Raw genomic sequence first — 20,539 nt, forward strand, 5'->3', positions numbered from 1 at the left:
AAGGGTCCAACTCTCTCCCTGGACTTGCAGTAGAGGCCACAGTGTACCCCCTGGCCCTCCACCTAGAGGCCTCTGACCCCAGCAAGCTACCCTGGGGTCCACCTCTCTCTCTGGACTTGCAGTAGAGGCCCTAGGGTGCCCCCTAGCCCTCCACCTAGGGGCCTCTGACAGCAAGAAGCTCTCCAGGGGTCCACCTCTCTTCCTGGACTTGCAGTAGAGGCCCCAGGATGCCCCCTGGCCCTCCACCTAGGGGCCTCTGACCCCAGCAAGCTACCTAGGGGTCCACCTCTCTCCCTGGACTTGCAGTAAAGGCCGCAGGGTTCCCCCTGGACCTCCACCAAGGGGTCTCTGACCCCAGCAAGTTACCCAGGGGTCCACCTCTCTCCCTGGACTTGCAGTAGAGGCCTAAGGGTGTCCCCTGGCCCTCCACCTAGGGGTCTCTGACCCCAGCAAGCTACCCAGGGGTCCACCTCTCTCCCTGGACTTGCAGTAGAGGCCCCAGGGTGCTCCCTGGCCCTCCACCTAGGGGCCTCTAACCCCAGCAAGCTACCCAGGGGTCCACCTCTCTCCCTTGACTTGCAGTATAGGCCCCAGTGTGCCCCTTGGCCCTCCACCTAGGGGCCTCTTACAGCAGGAAGCTGCCCAGGGGTCCATCTCTCTCCCTGGACTTGCTGTAGTGGCCCCAGGGTGCCCCCTGGCCCTCCTCCTAGGGGCCCCTGACCCCTGCATGCCACCCAGGGGTCCACCTCTCTCCCTGGACTTGCAGTATAGGCCCAAGAGTGCCCCCTGGTCCTTCACCTATGGGCCTTTGACATCAGCAAACTTCCCAAGAGTCCACCTCTCTCCCTGGACTTGCAGTAGAGGCCCCAGGGTGCCCCTTGGCACTTCACCTTTGGGCCTCTGACCCCAGCAAGCTACCCAGGGGTCCAGCTCTCTCTCTCTGGACTTGCAGTATAGGCCCCAGGGTGCCCCTTTGCACTCCACCTAGGGGCCTCTGACCCCAGCAAGCTACCCAGGGGTCCACCTCTCTCCTTGGACTTGCAGTTTAGGCCCAAGAGTGCCCCCTGTCCCTCCACCTGGGGGCCTTTGACCCCAGCAAGCTTCCAAGAGTCTACTTTCTCCCTGGACTTCAGGTAGAGGCCCCAGGGTGCCCCTTGGCCCTTCACCTAGGGGTCTCTGACCCCAGCAAGCTACCCAGGGGTCCAGCTCTCTCTCTGGACTTGCAGTATAGGCCCCAGGGTGCCCCTTTGCACTCCACCTAGGGGCCTCTGACCCCAGCAAGCTACCCAGGGGTCCACCTCTCTCCTTGGACTTGAAGTATAGGCCCAAGAGTGCCCCCTGGCCCTCACCTAGGGGCCTCTGACCCCACCAAGCTACCCAGGGGTCCACCTCTCTCCCTGGACTTGCAGTAGAGGCCCAAGAGTGCCCCCTGGTCCTCCACCTAGGGGCCTTTGACCCCAGCAAGCTTCCCAGGGGTCCAACTCTCTCCCTGGACTTGCATTAGAGGCCACAGTGTACCCCCTGGTCCTTCACCTAGGGGTTTCTGACCCCAGCAAGCTACCCATGGGTACACCTCTCTCCCTGGACTTTCAATAGAGGCCCCAGGGTGCCCTGTGGCCCTCCATATAGGGCCCCTGATCCCAGCAAGCTACCCAGGGGTCCACCTCTCTGCCTGGACTTGCAGTAGAGGCCCCAGGGTGCCCCCTAGGCCTCCACCTAGGGGCCTCTGACCTCAGCAAGCTACCAATCGGTCCACCTCTCTCCCTGGACTTGCAGTAGAGGCCCCAGAGTGCCCACTGGCCCTCCACCTAGGGGCATCTGATCCCAGCAAGCTACCCGGGGCTCCACCTCTCTCCCTGGACTTACAATAGAGGCCCCAGGGTGCCGCTTGGCCCTCCACCTAGAGGCCTCTGACCCCAGCAAGCTACCCTGGGGTCCACCTCTCTCTCTGGACTTGCAGTAGAGGCCCTATCGTGCCCCCTAGCCCTCCTTCTAGGGGCCTCTGACAGCAAGAAGCTCTCCAGGGGTCCACCTCTCTTCCTGGACTTGCAGTAGAGGCCCCAGGATGCCCCCTGGCCCTCCACCTAGGGGTCTCTGACCCCAGCAAGCTACCTAGGGGTCCACCTCTCTCCCTGGACTTGCAGTAAAGGCCGCAGGGTGCCCCCTGGACCTCCACCTAGGGGCCTCTGACCCCATCAAGCTACCCAGGGGTCCACATCTCTCCCTGGACTTGCAATTGAGGCCTAAGGGTGTCCCCTGGCCCTCCACCTAGGGGTCTCTGACCCCAGCAAGCTACCCAGGGGTCCACCTCTCTCCCTGGACTTGCAGTAGAGGCCCCAGGGTGCCCCCTGGCTCTCCACCTAGGGGTCTCTGACCCCAGCAAGCTACTCAGGGGTCCACCTCTCTCCCTGGACTTGCAGTAGAGGCCCCAGGGTGCTCCCTGGCCCTCCACCCAGGGGCCTCTGACCCCAGCAAGCTACCCAGGGGTCCACCTCTCTCCTTGGACTTGCAGTTAAGGCCCAAGAGTGCCCCCTGGCCCTCCACCTAGGGGCCTCTGACCCCACCAAGCTACCCAGGGGTCAACCTCTCTCCCTGGACTTGCAGTATAGGCCCAAGAGTGCCCCCTGGTCTTCCACCTAGGGGCCTTTGACCCCAGTAAGCTTCCCAGGGGTCCACCTCTCTCCCTGGACTTGCTTTAGAGGCCACAGTGCACCCCCTGGTCCTTCACCTAGGGGCTTCTGACACCAGCAAGCTACCCAGGGGTCCACCTCTCTCCCTGGACTAGCAATAGAGGCCCCAGGGTGCCCCGTGGCCCTCCACCTAGAGGCCTCTGACCCCAGCATGCTACCCAGGGGTCCACCTCTCTCCCTGGACTTGCAGTATAGGCCCCAGTGTGCCCCCTGGTTCTCCACCTAGGGGTCTCTGACCCCAGCAAGCTACCCAGGGGTCCACCTCTCTCCCTGGACTTGCAGTAGAGGCCCCAGGGTTCTCCCTTGCCCTCCACCTAGGGGCCCCTGACCCCAGCAAGCTACCCTGGGGTCCACCTCTCTCTCTGGACTTGAAGTAGAGGCCCTAGGGTGCACCCTAGCCCTCCACCTAGGGGCCTCTGACAGCAAGAAGCTCTCCAGGGGTCCACCTCTCTTCTTGGACTTGCAGTAGAGGCCCCAGGATGCCCCCTGGTTCTCCACCTAGGGGCCTCTGACCCCAGCAAGCTACCTAGGGGTCCACCTCTCTCCCTGGACTTGCAGTAAAGGCCGCAGGGTGCCCCCTGGACCTCCACTTAAGGGCCTCTGACCCCAGCAAGCTACCCAGAGGTCCACCTCTCTCCCTGGACTTGCAGTAGTGGCCTAAGGGTGTCCCCTGGCCCTCCTCCTAGGGGTCTCTGACCCCAGCAAGCTACCCAGGGGTCCACCTCTCTCCTTGGACTTGCAGTATAGGCCCAAGAGTGCCCCCTGGCCCTCCACCTAGGGGCCTCTGACCCCATCAAGCTACCCAGGGGACAACCTCTCTCCCTGGACTTGCAGTATAAGCTCAAGAGTGCCCCCTGGTCCTCCATCTAGGGGCCTTTGAGCATAGCAACCTTCCCAGGGGTCCACCTCTCTCCCTGGACTTGCATTAGAGGCCACAGTGTACCCCCTGGTCCTTCACCTAGGGGCTTCTGACCCCAGTAAGCTACCCAGGGGTCCACCTCTCTCCCTGGACTTGCAATAGAGGCCCCAGGGTGCCCCGTGGCCTTAAAACCTAGAGTCCTCTGACCCCAGCAAGCTACCCAGGGGTCCACCTCTCTCCCTGGACTTGCAGTAGAGGCCCAAGAGTGCCCCCTGGTCCTCCACCTAGGGGCCTTTGACCCCAGCAAGTTTGCCAGGGGTCCACCTCTCTCCCTGGACTTGAAGTAGAGGCCTCAGGGTGCACCCTGGCCCTCAACCTAGGGGCCTCTGACAGCAAGAAGGTCTCCAGGGGTCCACCTCTCTCCCTGGACTTGCAGTATAGGCCCCAGGGTGCCCCCTGGCTCTCCACCTAGGGGCCTCTGACCCCAGCAAGCTACCCAGGGGTCCACCTCACTCCCTGGGCTTGCAGTAGAGGCCCCAGGGTGCTCCCTGGCTCTCCACCCAGGGGCCTCTGACCCCAGCAAGCTACCCAGGGGTCCACCTCTCTCCTTGGACTTGCAGTATAGGCCCAAAAGTGCCCCCTGGTCCTCCACCTAGGGGGCTTTGACCCCAGCAAGCTTCCCAGGGATCCACCTCTCTCCCTGGACTTGCATTAGAGGCCACAGTGTACCCCCTGGTCCTTCACCTAGGGGCTTCTGACCCCAGCAAGCTACCCAGGGGTCCACCTCTCTCCCTGGACTTGCAGTAGAGGCCCAAGAGTGCCCCCTGGTCCTCCACCTAGGGGCCTTTGACCCCAGCAAGTTTGCCAGGGGTCCACCTCTCTCCCTGGACTTGAAGTAGAGGCCTCAGGGTGCACCCTGGCCCTCAACCTAGGGGCCTCTGACAGCAAGAAGGTCTCCAGGGGTCCACCTCTCTCCCTGGACTTGCAGTATAGGCCCCAGGGTGCCCCCTGGCTCTCCACCTAGGGGCCTCTGACCCCAGCAAGCTACCCAGGGGTCCACCTCACTCCCTGGGCTTGCAGTAGAGGCCCCAGGGTGCTCCCTGGCTCTCCACCCAGGGGCCTCTGACCCCAGCAAGCTGCCCAGGGGTCCATCTCTCTCCTTGGACTTGCAGTATAGGCCCAAAAGTGCCCCCTGGTCCTCCACCTAGGGGGCTTTGACCCCAGCAAGCTTCCCAGGGATCCACCTCTCTCCCTGGACTTGCATTAGAGGCCACAGTGTACCCCCTGGTCCTTCACCTAGGGGCTTCTGACCCCAGCAAGCTACCCAGGGATACACCTCTCTCCCTGGACTTGCAATAGAGGCCCCAGGGTGCCCCGTGGTCCTCCATATAGGGGCCCCTGACCCCAGCAAGCTACCCAGGGGTCCACCTCTCTCCCTGGACTTGCAGTAGAGGCCCTAGGGTGCACCCTAGGCCTCCACCTTGGGGCCTCTGACCCCAGCAAGCTACCCATGGGTCCACCTCTCTCCCTGGACTTGCAATAGAGGCCCTAGGGTGCCCCCTTGCCCTCCTATAGGGGCCTCTGACAGCAAGAAGTTCTCCAGGGGTCCACCTCTCTCCCTGGACTTGCAATAGAGGCCCCAGGGTGCCCCCTGGCCCTCCACCTAGGGGCCTCTTAAAGCAGGAAGCTGCCCAGGGGTCCATCTCTCTCCCTGGACTGGCAGAAGAGGCCCCAGGGTACCCCCTGGCCCTCCATCTAGGGGCCTCTGACCCCAGCAAGCTACCCAGGGGTCCACCTCTCTCCTTGGACTTGCAGTATAGGCCCAAGAGTGTCCCAAGGCCCTCCACCTAGGGGCCTCTTTCCCAACTAAGCTACCCAGGGGTCCACCTCTCTCCCTGGACTTGCAGTTTAGGCCCAAGAGTGCCCCTAGGTCCTCCATCTAGGGGCCTTTGACCCCAGCAAGCCTCCCAGGGGTCCAACTCTGTCCCTGGACTTGCATTAGAGGCCACAGTGTACCCCCTGGTCCTTCACCTAGGGGCTTCTGATCCCAGCAAGCTACCCAGGGGTCCACCTCTCTTCCTGGACTTGCAATAGAGGCCCCAGGGTGCCCCTTGGCCATTCACCTAGGGACCTCTGACCCCAGCAAGCTACCCAGGGATCCAGCTCTCTCTCTGGACTTGCAATATAGGCCCCAGGGTGCCCCTTTGCACTCCACCTAGGGGCCTCTGACCCCAGCAAGCTACCCAGGGGTCCACCTCTCTCCTTGGACTTGCAGTATAGGCCCAAGAGTGCCCCCTGGCCCTCATCTAGGGGCCTCTGACCCCACCAAGCTACCCAGGGGTCAACCTCTCTCCCTGGACATGCAGTATAGGCCCAAGAGTGAACCCTGGTCCTCCACCTAGGGGCTTTTGACCCAAGCAAGCTTCCCAGGGGTCCACCTCTCTCCCTGGACTTGCATTAGAGGCCACAGTGTACCCCCTGGTCCTTCACCTAGGGGCTTCTGACCCCAGCAAGCTACCCAGAGGTACACCTCTCTCTCTGGACTTGCAATAGAGGCCCCAGGGTGCCCCATGGTCCTCCACCTAGGGGCCTCTGACGCCAGCAAGCTACCCAAGGGTCCAACTCTCTCCCTGGACTTGCAATAAAGGCCCTAGGGTGCCCCCTTGCCCTCCTATAGGGGCCTCTGACAGCAAGAAGTTCTCCAGGGGTCCACCTCTCTCCCTGGACTTGCAGTAGAGGCCCCAGGGTGCCCCCTGGCCCTCCACCTAGGGGCCTCTTAAAGCAGGAAGCTGCCCAGGGGTCCATCTCTCTCCCTGGACTTGCAGTAGAGGCCCCAGGGTACCCCCTGGTCCTTCACCTAGGGGCCTCTGACCCCAGCAAACTACCTAGGGGTCCACCTCTCTCCCTGGACTTGCAGTATAGACCGCAGGGTGCTCCCTGGACCTCCACCTAGTGGCCTTTGACCCCAGCAAGCTACCCAGGGGTCCACCTCTCTCCTTGGACTTGCAGTATAGACCCAAGAGTGTCCCCTGGCCCTCCACCTAGGGGCCTCTTACCCAACTAAGCTACCCAGGGGTCCACCTCTCTCCCTGGACTTGCAATAGAGGCCCCAGGGTGCCCCCTAGCCCTCCACCTAGGGGCCTCTGACCCCACCAAGCTACCCAGTGGACCACCTCTCTCCCTGGACTTGCAGTAGAGGCAGCAGGGTGCCACCTGGCCCTCCACCTAGGGGCCTCTGACCCCAGCAAGTTTCCCAGGGGTCCACCTCTCTCCCTGGACTTGCAGTAGAGGCCCCAGGGTGCCCCCTAGCCCTCCACCTAGGGGCCTCTGACAGCAAGAACCTCTCCAGGGGTCTACCTCTCTCCCTGGATTTGCAGTATAGGCCGCAGGGTGCCCCCTGGACCTCCACCTAGAGGCCTCTGACCCCAGCAAGCTACCCAGGGGTCCACCTCTCTCCCTGGACTTGCAGTAGAGGCCTAAGGGTGCCCCCTGGCCCTCCACCTAGGGGTCTCTGACCCCAGCAAGCTACCCAGGGGTCCACCTCTTTCCCTGGACTTGCAATAGAGGCCACAGTGTACCCCCTGGTCCTTCACCTAGGGGCTTCTGATCCCAGCAAGCTACCCAGGGGTCCACCTCTCTCCCTGGACTTGCAATAGAGGCCCCAGGGTGCCCCTTGGCCCTCCACCTAGAGGCCTCTGACCCCAGCAAGCTACCCTGGGGTCCACCTCTCTCTCTGGACTTGCAGTAGAGGCCCCAGGATGCCCCCTGGCCCTCCACCAAGGGGCCTCTGACCCCAGCAAACTACCTAGGGGTCCACCTCTCTCCCTGGACTTGCAGTATAGACCGCAGGGTGCCCCCTAGCCCTCCACCTAGGGGCATCTGACAGCAAAAACCTCTCCAGGGGTCCACCTCTCTCCCTGGACTTGCAGTAGAGGCCCCTGGATGCCCCCTGTCCCTCCACCTAGGGGCCTCTGACCCTAGCAAACTACCTAGGGGTCCACCTCTCTCCCTGGACTTGCAGTATAGACCGCAGGGTGCTCCCTGGACCTCCACCTAGGGGCCTTTGACCCCAGCAAGCTTCCAAGAATCCACCTCTCTCCCTGGACTTGCTGTATAGGCCTCAGTGTGCCCCTTGGCCCTCCACCTAGGGGCCTCTTACAGCAGGAAGCTGCCCAGGGGTCCACCTCTCTCCCTGGACTTGCATTAGAGGCCACAGTGTACCCCCTGGTCCTTCACCTAGGGGCTTCTGACCCCAGCAAGCTTCCCAGGGGTCCACCTCTCTCCCTGGACTTGCAATAGAGGCCACAGGGTGCCACCTGGCCCTCCACTTATGGGCCTCTAACCCCAGCAAGTTAACCAAGGGTCTAACTCTCTCCCTGGACTTGCAGTAGAGGCCCCAGGGTGCCCACTGGCCCTCCACCTAGGGGCCTCTGACCCCAGCAAGCTACCCAAGGGTCCAACTCTCTCCATGGATTTGCATTAGAGGCCACAGTGTACCCCCTGGTCCTTCACCTAGGGGCCTCTGATCCCAGCAAGCTACCAAGGTGTCCACCTCTCTCTCTGGACTTGCAATAGAGGCCTTAGGGTGCCCCCTAGCCCTCCACCTAGGGGCCTCTGACAGCAAGAAGCTCTCCAGGGATCCACCTCTCTCCCTGGACTTGCAGTAGAGGCCCCAGGATGCCCCCTGGCCCATCACCTAGGGGCCTATGACCCCAGCAAGCTACCCAGGGGTCCACCTCTCTCCTTGGACTTGCAGTATAGGCCCAAGAGTGCCCCCTGGCCCTCCAGCTAGGGGCCTCTGACGCCACCAAGCTACCCAGGGGTCCACCTCTCTCCCTGGACTTGCAGTATAGGCCCCTGAGTGCCCCCTGGTCCTCCACCTAGGGGCCTTTGACCCCAGCAAGCTTCCCAGGGGTCCACCTCTCTCCCTGGACTTGCATTAGAGGCCACAGTGTACCCCCTGGTCCTTCACCTAGGGGCCTCTGACCCCAGCAAGCTACGCAGGGGTCCACCTCTCTCCCTGGACTTGCAATAGAGGCCCCAGGGTGCCCCGTGGCCCTCCACCTAGAGGCCTCTGACCCCAGCAAGCTACCCAGGGGTCCACCTCTCTCTCTGGATTTGCAGTATAGGCCCCAGTGTGCCCCTTGGCCCTCCACCTAGGGGCCTCTTACAGAAGGAAGCTGCCCAGGGGTCCATCTCTCTCCCTGGACTTGCAGTATAGGCCCAAGAGTGCCCCCTGGTCCTCCACCTATGGGCCTTTGACATCAGCAAGCTTCCCAGGGGTCTACCTCTCTCCCTGGACTTGCAATAGAGAGCCCAGGGTGCCCCCTAGCCCTCCACCTAGGGGCCTCTGACCCCACCAAGCTACCCAGTGGACCACCTCTCTCCCTGGACTTGCAGTAGAGGCAGCAGGGTGCCACCTGGCCCTCCACCTAGGGGCCTCTAACCCCAGCAAGTTTCCCAGGGGTCCACCTCTCTCCCTGGACTTGCAGTAGAGGCAGCAGGGTGCCCCCTAGCCCTCCACCTAGGGGCCTCTGACAGCAAGAACCTTTCCAGGGGTCTACCTGTCTCCCTGGATTTGCAGTAGAGGCCTAAGGGTGCCCCCTGGCCCTCCACCTAGGGGTCTCTGACCCCAGCAAGCTACCCAGGGGTCCACCTCTCTCCCTGGACTTGCAATAGAGGCCACAGTGTACCCCCCTGGTCCTTCACCTAGGGGCTTCTGATCCCAGCAAGCTACCCAGGGGTCCACCTCTCTCCCTGGACTTGCTATAGAGGCCCCAGGGTGCCCCCTAGCCCTCCACCTAGAGGCCTCTGACCCCAGCAAGCTACCCTGGGGTCCACCTCTCTCCCTGGACTTTCAATAGAGGCCCCAGGGTGCCACGTGGCCCTCCACATAGGGGCCCCTGACCCCAGCAAGCTACCCAGGGGTCCACCTCTCTCCCTGGACTTGCAGTAGAGGCCCTAGGGTGCCCCCTAGGCCTCCACCTAGGGGCCTCTGACCCCAGCAAGCTACCCATCGGTGCACCTCTCTCCCTGGACTTGCAGGAGAGGCCCCAGGGTGCCCCCTGGCCCTCCACCTAGGGGCCCCTGACCCCTGCAAGCTACCCAGGGGTCCACCTCTCTCCCTGGACTTGCAGTATAGGCCCAAGACTGCCCTCTGGTCCTCCACCTATGGGCCTTTGACATCAGCAAGCTTCCCAGGGGTCCACCTCTCTCCCTGGACTTGCATTAGAGGCCACAGTGCACCCCCTGGTCCTTCACCTAGGGGCCCCTGACCCCAGCAAGCTACCCTGGGGTCCACCTCTCTCCCTGGACTTGCAATAGAGGCCCTAGGGTGCCCCCTGGCCCTCCACCTAGGGGCCTCTGACAGCAAGAAGCTATCCAGGGGTCCACCACTCTCCCTGGACTTGCAGTAGAGGCCCCAGGGTGACCCCTTGCCCTTCACCTAGGGGCCTTTGACCCCAGCAAGCTACCCAGGGGTCCATATCTCTCCCTGGACTTGCAGTAGAGGCCTAAGGGTGCCCCCTTGCCCTCCACCTAGGGGTCTCTGACCCCAGCAAGCTACCCAGGGGTCCACCTCTCTCCCTGGACTTGAAGTATAGGCCCAAGTGTGCCCCCTGGTCCTCCACCTAGGGGCCTTTGACCCCAGCAAGCATCGAGGGGGTCCACCTCTCTCCCTGGACTTGCAATAGAGGCCCCAGGGTGCCCCGTGGCCCTCCACCTAGGGGCCTCTGACCCCAGCAAGCTACCCAGGGTTCCACCTCTCTCCCTGGACTTGCAGTATAGGCCCCAGGGTGCCCCGTGGCCCTCCACCTAGAGGCCTCTGACCCCAGCAAGCTACCCAGGGTTCCACCTCTCTCCCTGGACTTGCAGTATAGGCCCCAGTGTGCCCCTTGGCCCTCAACCTAGGGGCCTCTTACAGCAAGAAGCTCTCCAGGGGTCCACCTCTCTTCCTGGACTTGCAGTAGAGGCCCCAGGATGCCCCCTGGTTCTCCACCTAGGGGCCTCTGACCCCAGCAAGCTACCTAGGGGTCCACCTCTCTCCCTGGACTTGCAATAGAGGCCCTAGGGTGCCCCCTGGCCCTCCATCTAGGGGCCTCTGACAGCAAGAAGCTCTCCAGGGGTCCACCTCTCTCCCTGGACTTGCAGTAGAAGCCCCAGGGTGCCCCGTGGCCCTCCACATAGGGGCCCCTGACCCCAGCAAGCTACTCAGGGGTCCACCTCTCTTCCTGGACTTGCAGTAGAGGCCCTAGGGTGCCCCCTAGGCCTCCACCTAGGGGCCTCTGACCCCAGCAAGCTTCCCATGGGTCCACCTCTCTCCCTGGACTTGCAGTAGAGGCCACAGGGTGCCACCTGGCCCTCCACCTAGGGGCCTCTAACCCCAGCAAGTTAACCAAGGGTTCAACTCTCTCCCTGGACTTGCATTAGAGGCCACAGTGTACCCCCTTGTCCTTCACCTAGGGGCTTCTGAACCCAGCAAGCTACCCAGGGGTACACCTTTCTCCCAGGACTTGCAATAGAGGCCCCAGGGTGCCCCGTGGCCCTCCACATAGGGGCCCCTGACCCCAGCAAGCTACCCAGGGGTCCACCTCTCTCCCTGGTCTTGCAGTAGAGGCCCCAGGATGCCCCCTGGCCCTCCACCTAGGGGCCTCTGACCCCAGCAAGCTACTTAGGGGTCCACCTCTCTCCCTGGATTTGCAGTATAGGCCGCAGGGTGCCCCCTGGCCCTCCACTTAGGGGTGTCTGACCCCAGCAAGCTACCCAGGGGTCCAGCTCTCTCTGTGGAATAGCAGTATAGGCCTAGGGTGCCCCTTTGCCCTCCACCTAGGGACCTCTGATCCCAGCAAGCTACCCAGGGGTGCACCTCTCTCCCTGGACTTGCAGTGGAGGCCCCAGGATGCCCCCTGGCCCTCCAACTAGGGGCCTCTGACCCCAGCAAGCTACTTAGGGGTCCACCTCTCTCCCTGGATTTGCAGTATAGGCCGCAGGGTGCCCCCTGGCCCTCCACTTAGGGGTGTCTGACCCCAGCAAGCTACCCAGGGGTCCAGCTCTCTCTGTGGAATAGCAGTATAGGCCTAGGGTGCCCCTTTGCCCTCCACCTAGGGACCTCTGATCCCAGCAAGCTACCCAGGGGTCCACCTCTCTCCCTGGACTTGCAGTAAAGGCCCCAGGGTGCCCCCTTGCCCTCCACATAGGGACCCCTGCAAGCTACCCAGGGGTCCACCTCTCTCCCTTGATTTGCAGTATAGGCCCAAGAGTGCCCACTGGTCCTCCACCTAGGGGCCTTTGAACCCAGCAAGCTTCCCAAGGGTCCACCTCTCTCCCTGGACTTGCAGCAGAGGCCCCAGGGTGCTCCCTGGCTCTCCACCTAGGGGCCTCTTACCCCAGCAAGCTACCCAGGGCTCCACCTCTCTCCCTGGACTTACATTAGAGGCCACAGTGCACCCCCTGGTCCTTCACCTAGGGGCTTCAGACCCCTCAAGCTACCCAGGGGTCCACCTCTCTCCCTGGACTTGCATCAGAGGCCCTAGGGTGCCCCCTGGCCCTCCACCTAGGGGCCTCTGAAAGCAAGAAGCTCTCCAGAGGTCCACCACTCTCCCTGGACTTGCAGTAGAGGCCCCAGGGTGACCCCTTGCCCTTCACCTAGGGGCCTCTGACCCCAGCAAGCTACCTAAGGGTCCACATCTCTCCCTGGACTTGCAGTATAGGCCGCAGGGTGCCCCCTTGCCCTCCACCTAGGGGCCTATGAGCCCATTAAGCTACCCAGGGGTCCACCTCTCTACCTGGACTTTCAGTATAGGCCCCAAGGTGCCCCCTTGCCCTTCACCTAGGGGCCTCTGACCCCAGCAAGCTACCTAAGGGTCCACATCTCTCCCTGGACTTGCAGTATAGGCCGCAGGGTGCCCCCTTGCCCTCCACCTAGGGGCCTCTGACCCCAGCAAGCTACCCAGGGGTCCAGCTCTCTCTGCGGACTTGCAGTATAAGCCTAGGGTGCCCCTTTGCCCTCCACCTAGGGACCTCTGACCCCAGCAAGCTACCAAGGGGTCCACCTCTCTCCCTGGACTTGCAGTATAGGCCCCAGTGTGCCCCATGGCCCTCCACCTAGGGGCCTCTTACAGCAGGAAGCTACCCAGGGGTCCATTTCTCTCCCTGGACTTGCAGTAGAGGCCCCAGGGTGCCCCCTTGCCCTCCACATAGGGGTCCCTGAACCCTACAAGCTACCCAGGGGTCCACCTCTCTCCCTGGACTTGCAGTAGAGGCCCCAGGGTGACCCCTTGCCCTTCACCTACGGGCCTCTGACCCCAGCAAGCTACCCAGGGGTCCACCTCTCTCCCTGGACTTGCAGTAGAGGCCTAAGGGTGCCCCCTGGCCCTCCACCTAGGGGTCTCTGACCCCAGCAAGCTACCCAGGGGTCCACCTCTCTCCCTGGACTTGCAGTATAGGCCCACGAGTGCCCCCTGGTCCTCCACCTAGGGGCCTTTGACCCCAGCAAGCTTCTAGGGGGTCCACCTCTCTCCCTGGACTTGCATTAGAGGCCACAGTGTACCCCCTGGTCCTTCACCTAGGCGCTTCTGACCCCAGCAAGCTACCCAGGGGTCCACCTCTCTCCCTGGACTTGCAATAGAGGCCCCAGGGTGCCCCGTGGCCCTCCACCTAGAGGCCTCTGACCCCAGCAAGCTACCCAGGGGTCCACCTCTCTCCCTGGACTTGCTGTATAGGCCCCAGTGTGCCCCTTGGCCCTCCACCTATGGGCCTCTTACAGCAGGAAGCTGCCCAGGGGTCCACCTCTCTCCCTGGACTTGCATTAGAGGCCACAGTGTACCCCCTGGTCCTTCACCTAGGGGCTTCTGACCCCTGCAAGCTACCCAGGGGTCCACCTCTCTCCCTGGACTTGCAATAGAGGCCCCAGGGTGCCCCGTGGCCCTTCACCTAGAGGTCTCTGACCCCAGCAAGCTACCCAGGGGTCCACCTCTCTCCCTGGACTTGCAATAGAGGCCCCAGGGTGCCCCGTGGCCCTCCACCTAGAGGCCTCTGACCCCAGCAAGCTACCCAGGGGTCCACCTCTCTCCCTGGACTTGCAGTATAGGCCCACGAGTGCCCCCTGGTCCTCCACATAGGGGCCTTTGACCCCAGCAAGCTTACAGGGGGTCCACCTCTCTCCCTGGACTTGCATTAGAGGCCACAGTGAACCCCCTGGTCCTTCACCTAGGGGCTTCTGACCCCAGCAAGCTACCCTGGGGTCCACCACTCTCTCTGGACTTGCAGTAGAGGCCCTAGGGTGCCCCCTAGCCCTCCACCTAGGGGCCTCTGACAGCAAGAAGCTCTCCAGGGGTCCACCTCTCTTCCTGGACTTGCAGTAGAGGCCCCAGGATGCCCCCTGGTTCTCCACCTAGGGGCCTCTGACCCCAGCAAGCTACCTAGGGGTCCACCTCTCTCCCTGGACTTGCAGTAAAGGCCGCAGGGTGCCCCCTGGACCTCCACCTAGGGGCCTATGACCCCAGCAAGCTATCCAGGGGTCGACCTCTCTCCCTGTACTTGCAGTAGAGGCCTAAGGGTGTCCCCTGGCCCTCCACCTAGGGGTCTCTGACCCCAGCAAGCTACCCAGGGGTCCACCTCTCTCCCTGGACTTGCAGTATAGGCCCAAGAGTGCCCCTTGGTCCTCCACGTAGGGGCCTTTGACCCCAGCAAGCTTCCCAGGGGTGCACCTCTCTCCCTGGACTTGCATTAGAATCCAAAGTGTACCCCATGGTCCTTCACCCAGGGGCTTCTGACCCCAGCAAGCTACCCAGTGGTCCACTTCTCTCCCTGGACTTGCAATAGAGGCCCCAGGGTGCCCCGTGGCCCTCCACCTAGAGGCCTTTGACCCCAGCAAGCTTCCCAGGGGTCCACCTCTCTCCCTGGACTTGCATTAGAGGCCACAGTGTACCCCATGGTCCTTCACCTAGGGGCCTCTGACCCCAGCAAGCTACCCAGGGGTCCACTTCTCTCCCTGGACTTGCAATAGAGGCCCCAGGGTGCCCCATGGCCCTTCACCTAGAGAACTCTGACCCCAGCAAGCTACCCTGGGGTCCACCTCTCTCTCTGGACTTGCAGTAGAGGCCCTAGGGTAACCCCTAGCCCTCCACCTAGGGGCCTTTGACAGCAAGAAGCTCTCCAGGGGTCCACCTCACTCCCTGGACTTGCAGTAGAGGCCCCAGGATGCCCCCTGGCCCTCCATCTAGGGGTCTCTGACCCCAGCAAGCTACCTAGGGGTCCACCTCTCTCCCTGGACTTGCAGTACAGGAGCCAGGGTGCCCCCTGGACCTCCACTTAGGGGCTTCTGACCCCAGCAAACTACCCAGGGGTCCACCTCTCGCCCTGGACTTGCAGTAGAAGCCTAAGGGTGCCCCCTGGCCCTCCACCTAGGGGTCTCTGACCCCAGCAAGCTACCCAGGGGTCCACCTCTCTCCTTGGACTTGCAGTATAGGCCCAAGAGTGCCCCCTGGCCCTCCACCTAGGGGCCTCTGACCCCACCAAGCTACCCAGGGGTCCACTTCTCTCCCTGGACTTGCAGTATAGGCCCAAGAGTGCCCCCTGGTCCTCCACCTAGGGGCTTCTGACCCCAGCAAGCTACCCAGGGGTCCACCTCTCTCCCTGGACTTGCAATAGAGGCCCCAGGGTGCCCCTTGGCCCTCCACCTAGAGGCCTCTGACCCCAGCAAGCTACCCAGGGGTCCACCTTTCTCCTTGGACTTGCAGTATAGGCCCAAGAGTGCCCCCTGGCCCTCCACCTAGGGGCCTCTGACCCCACCAAGCTACCCAGGGGTCCACTTCTCTCCCTGGACTTGCAGTATAGGCCCAAGAGTGCCCCCTGGTCCTCCACCTAGGGGCTTCTGACCCCAGCAAGCTACCCAGGGGTCCACCTCTCTCCCTGGACTTGCAATAGAGGCCTCAGGGTGCCCCTTGGCCCTCCACCTAGAGGCCTCTGACCCCAGCAAGCTACCCAGGGATCCACCTCTCTCCCTGGACTTCCAGTATAGGCCCCAGTGTGCCCCTTGGCCCTCCACCTAGGGGCCACTTACAGCAGGAAGCTGCCCGGGGGCCCATCTCTCTCCCTGGACTTGCAGTAGAGGACCCAGGGTGCCCCCTGGCCCTCCACCTAGGGGTCTCTGACCCCAGCAAGCTACCCAGGGGTCCACCTCTCTCCCTGGACTTGCAATAGAGGCCACAGTGTACCCCCTGGTCCTTCACCTAGGGGCTTCTGATCCCAGCAAGCTACCCAGGGGTCCACCTCTCTCCCTGGACTTACTATAGAGGCCCCAGCGTGCCCCGTGGCCCTCCACCTAGAGGCCTCTGACCCCAGCAAGCTACCCTGGGGTCCACCTCTCAACCTGGACTTGCAGTAGAGGCCCTAGGGTGCCCCTTAGCCCTCCACCTAGGGGCCTCTGACAGCAAGAAGCTCTCCAGGGGTCCACCTCTCTTCCTGGACTTGCAGTAGAGGCCCCAGGATGCCCCCTGGTTCTCAACCTAGGGGCTTATGACCCCAGCAAGCTACCCAGGGGTCCACCTCTTTCCCTGGACTTGCAGTAGAGGTCTAAGGGTGTCCCCTGGCCCTCCACCTAGGGGTCTCTGACCCCAGCAAGCTACCCAGGGGTCCACCTCTCTCCCTGGACTTGCAGTAGAGGCCCCAGGGTGCTCCCTGACCCTCCACCTAGGGGTCTCTGACCCCAGCAAGCTACCCAGGGGTCCACCTCTCTCCCTGGACTTGAAGTATAGGCCCAAGTGTGCCCCCTGGTCCTCCACCTACGGGTCTTTGACCCCTGCAAGCTACCCAGGGGTCCACCTCTCTCCCTGGACTCGCAGTATAGGTCCAAGAGTGCCCCCTGGTCCTCCACCTATGGGCCTTTGACATCAGCAAGCTTCCCAGGGGTCCACCTCTCTCCCTGGACTTGCAATAGAGGCCCCAGGGTGCCCCCTAGCCCTCCACCTAGGGGCCTCTGACCCCACCAAGCTACCCAGTGTACCACCTCTCTCCCTGGACTTGCAGTAGAGGCAGCAGGGTGCCACCTGGCCCTCCACCTAGGGGCCTCTGACCCCAACAAGTTTCCCAGGGGTCCAACTCTCTCTCTGGACTTGCAGTAGAGGCCCCAGGCTGCCCCCTAGCCCTCCACCTAGGGGCCTCTGACAGCAAGAACCTTTCCAGGGGTCTACCTCTCTCCCTGGATTTGCAGTATAGGCCGCAGGGTGCCCCCTGGACCTCCACCTAGGGGCCTCTGACCCCAGCAATCTACCCAGGGGTCCACAACTCTCCTTGGACTTGCAGTAGAGGCCTAAGGGTGCCCCTGGCCCTCCACCTAGGGGTCTCTGACCCCAGCAAGCTACCCAGGGGTCCACCTCTCTCCCTGGACTTGCAATAGAGGCCACAGTGTACCCCCTGGTCCTTCACCTAGGGGCTTCTGATCCCAGCAAGCTACCCAGGGGTCCACCTCTCTCCCTGGACTTACTATAGAGGCCCCAGGGTGCCCCGTGGCCCTCCACCTAGAGGCCTCTGACCCCAGCAAGCTACCCTGGGGTCCACCTCTCAACCTGGACTTGCAGTAGAGGCCCTAGGGTGCCCCTTAGCCCTCCACCTAGGGGCCTCTGACAGCAAGAAGCTCTCCAGGGGTCAAACTCTCTTCCTGGACTTGCAGTAGAGGCCCCAGGTTCCCCCTGGTTCTCCACCTAGGGGCTTATGACCCCAGCAAGCTACCCAAGGGTCCACCTCTTTCCCTGGACTTGCAGTAGAGGTCTAAGGGTGTCCCCTGGCCCTCCACCTAGGGGTCTCTGACCCCAGCAAGCTACCCAGGGGTCCACCTCTCTCCCTGGACTTGCAGTAGAGGCCCCAGGGTGCTCCCTGACCCTCCACCTAGGGGCATCTGACCCCAGCAAGCTACCCAGGGGTCCACCTCTCTCCTTGGACTTGCAGTATAGGCCCAAGAGTGCCCCCTGGCCCTCCACCTAGGGTCCTCTGACCCCAACAAGCTACCCAGGGGACAACCTTCCTCCCTGGACTTGCTGTATAGGCCCAAGAGTGCCCCCTGGTCCTCCACCTAGGGGCCTTTGACCCCAGCAAGCTTCCCAGGGGTCAACCTCTCTCCCTGGACTTGCATTAGAGGCCACAGTGTACCCCCTGGTCCTTCACCTAGGGGCTTCTGACCACAGCAAAATACCCAGGGGTCCACCTCTCTCCCTGGACTTGAAATAGAGGCCCCACGGTGCCCCGTGGCCCTCAACCTAGAGTCCTCTGACCCCAGCAAGCTACCCAGGGGTCCACCTCTCTCCCTCGACTTACAGTATAGGCCCCAGTGTGCCCCTTGGCCCTCCACCTAGGGGCCTCTTACAGCAGGAAGCTGCCCAGGGGTCCATCTCTCTCCCTGGACTTGCAGTAGAGGCCCCAGGGTGCCCCCTGGCCCTCCACCTAAGGGCCCCTGACCCCTGCAAGCTACCCAGGGTTCCACCTCTCTCCCTGGACTTGCAGTATAGGCCCAAGAGTGCCCCCGGGTCCTCCACTTATGGGCCTTTGACATCAGCAAGCTTCCCAGGGGTCCACCTCTCTCCTTGGACTTGCATTAGAGGCCACAGTGCACCCCCTGGTCCTTCACCTAGGGGCTTCAGACCGCTCAAGCTACCCAGGGGTCCACCTCTCTCCCTGGACTTGCAATAGAGGCCCTAGTGTGCCCCCTGGCCCTCCACCTAGGAGCCTCTGACAGCAAGAAGCTCTCCAGGGGTCCACCACTCTCCCTGGACTTGCAGTAGAGGCCCCAGGGTGACCCCTTGCCCTTCACCTAGGGGCCTCTGACCCCAGCAAGCTACCTAGGGGTCCACATCTCTCCCTGGACTTGCAATAGAGGCCCTAGGGTGCCCCCTGGCCCTCCACCTAGGGGCCTCTGACAGCAAGAAGTTCTCCAGGGGTCCAACTCTCTCCCTGGACTTGCAGTAGAGGCCCCAGGGTGCCCCTGGCCCTCCACCTAGGGGCCCCATACAGCAGGAAGCTGCCCAGGGGTCCATCTCTCTCCCTGGACTTGCAGTAGAGGCCCCAGGGTGCCCCCTGGCCCTTCACCTAGGGGCGTCTGAACCCAACAAGCTACCCGGGGGTCCACCTCTCTCCTTTGACTTGCAGTATAGGCCCAAGAGTGCCCCTTGGTCCTCCACGTAGGGGCCTTTTACCCCAGCAAGCTTCCCAGGGGTCCACCTCTCTCCCTGGACTTGCATTAGAGGCCACAGTGTACCCCATGGTCCTTCACCTAGGGGCTTCTGACCCCAGCAAGCTACCCAGGGGTCCACTTCTCTCCCTGGACTTGCAATGGGTGCCCCGTGGCCCTCCACCAAGAGAACTCTGACCCCAGCAAGCTACCCTGGGGTCCACCTCTCTCTCTGGACTTGAAGTATAGGCCGCAGGGTGCCCCCTGGACCTCCACTTAGGGGCTTCTGACCCCAGCAAACTACCCAGGGGTCCACCTCTCGCCCTGGACTTGCAGTAGAGGCCTAAGGGTGCCCCCTGGCCCTCCACCTAGGGGTCTCTGACCCCAGCAAGCTACCCAGGGGTCCACCTCTCTCCCTGGACTTGCAGTAGAGGACCCAGGGTGCTCCCTGGCCCTCCACCCAGGGGCATCTGACCCCAGCAAGCTACCCAGGGTCCACCTTTCTCCTTGGACTTGCAGTATAGGCCCAAGAGTGCCCCCTGGCCCTCCACCTAGGGGCCTCTGACCCCACCAAGCTACCCAGGGTCCACCTTTCTCCTTGGACTTGCAGTAGAGGCCCAAGAGTGCCCCCTGGTCCTCCACCTAGGGGCTTTTGACCCCAGCAAGCTTCCCAGGGTTCCACCTCTCTCCCTGGACTTGCATTAGAGGCCACAGTGTACCCACTGGTCCTTCACCTAGGGGCTTCTGACCCCAGCAAGCTACCCAGGGGTCCACCTCTCTCCCTGGACTTGCAATAGAGGCCCTAGGGTGCCCCCTGGCCCTCCACCCAGGGGCCTCTGACAGCAAGAAGCTCTCTATGGGTCCACCTCTCTCCCTGGACTTGCAGTAGAGGCCCCAGGGTGCCCCCTGGCCCTCCACCTAGGGGTCTCTGACCCCAGCAAGCTACCCAGGGGTCCACCTCTCTCCCTGGACTTGCAGTAGAGGCCCCAGGATGCCCCTTGGCCCTTCACCTAGGGGCCTCTGACCCCAGCAAGCTACCCAGGGGTCCACCTCTCTCCCTGGACTTGCAGTAGAGGCCCCAGGGTGCCCCTTGGCCCTTCACCTAGGGGCCTTTGACCTCAGCAAGCTTCCCAGGGGTCCACCTCTCTCCCTGGACTTGCATTAGAGGCCACAGTGTACCCCCTGGTTCTTCACCTAGGGGCTTCTGACCCCAGCAAGCTACCCAGGGGTACACCTCTATCCCTGGACTTGCAATAGAGGCCCCAGGGTGCCACGTGGCCCTCCACATAGGGGCCCCTGACCCCAGCAAGCTACCCAGGGGTCCACCTCTTTCCCTGGACTTGCAGTAGAGGCCATAGGGTGCCCCCTAGGCCTCCACCTAGGGGCCTCTGACCCCAGCAAGCTACCCATCGGTCCACCTCTCTCCCTGGACTTGCAGTAGAGGCCACAGGGTGCCACCTGGCCCTCCACCTATGGGCCTCTAACCCCAGCAAGTTAACCAAGGGTCTAACTCTCTCCCTGGACTTGCAGTAGAGGCCCCAGGGTGCCCACTGGCCCTCCACCTAGGGGCCTCTGACCCCAGCAAGCTACCCAAGGGTCCAACTCTCTCCATGGATTTGCAGTAGAGGCCACAGTGTACCCCCTGGTCCTTCACCTAGGGGCCTCTGATCCCAGCAAGCTACCCAGGTGTCCACCTCTCTCCCTGGACTTGCAAAAGAGGCCCCAGGGTGCCCCTTGGCCCTCCACCTAGAGGCCTCTGACCCCAGCAAGCTACCCTGGGGTCCACCTCTCACTCTGGACTTGCAATAGAGGCCTTAGGGTGCCCCCTAG

This window comes from Danio rerio, chromosome 2, assembly GCF_052040795.2.
Source record: "Danio rerio strain M-AB ecotype USA chromosome 2, GRCz13ab, whole genome shotgun sequence".
Classification (NCBI taxonomy): Eukaryota; Metazoa; Chordata; class Actinopteri; order Cypriniformes; family Danionidae; genus Danio; species Danio rerio.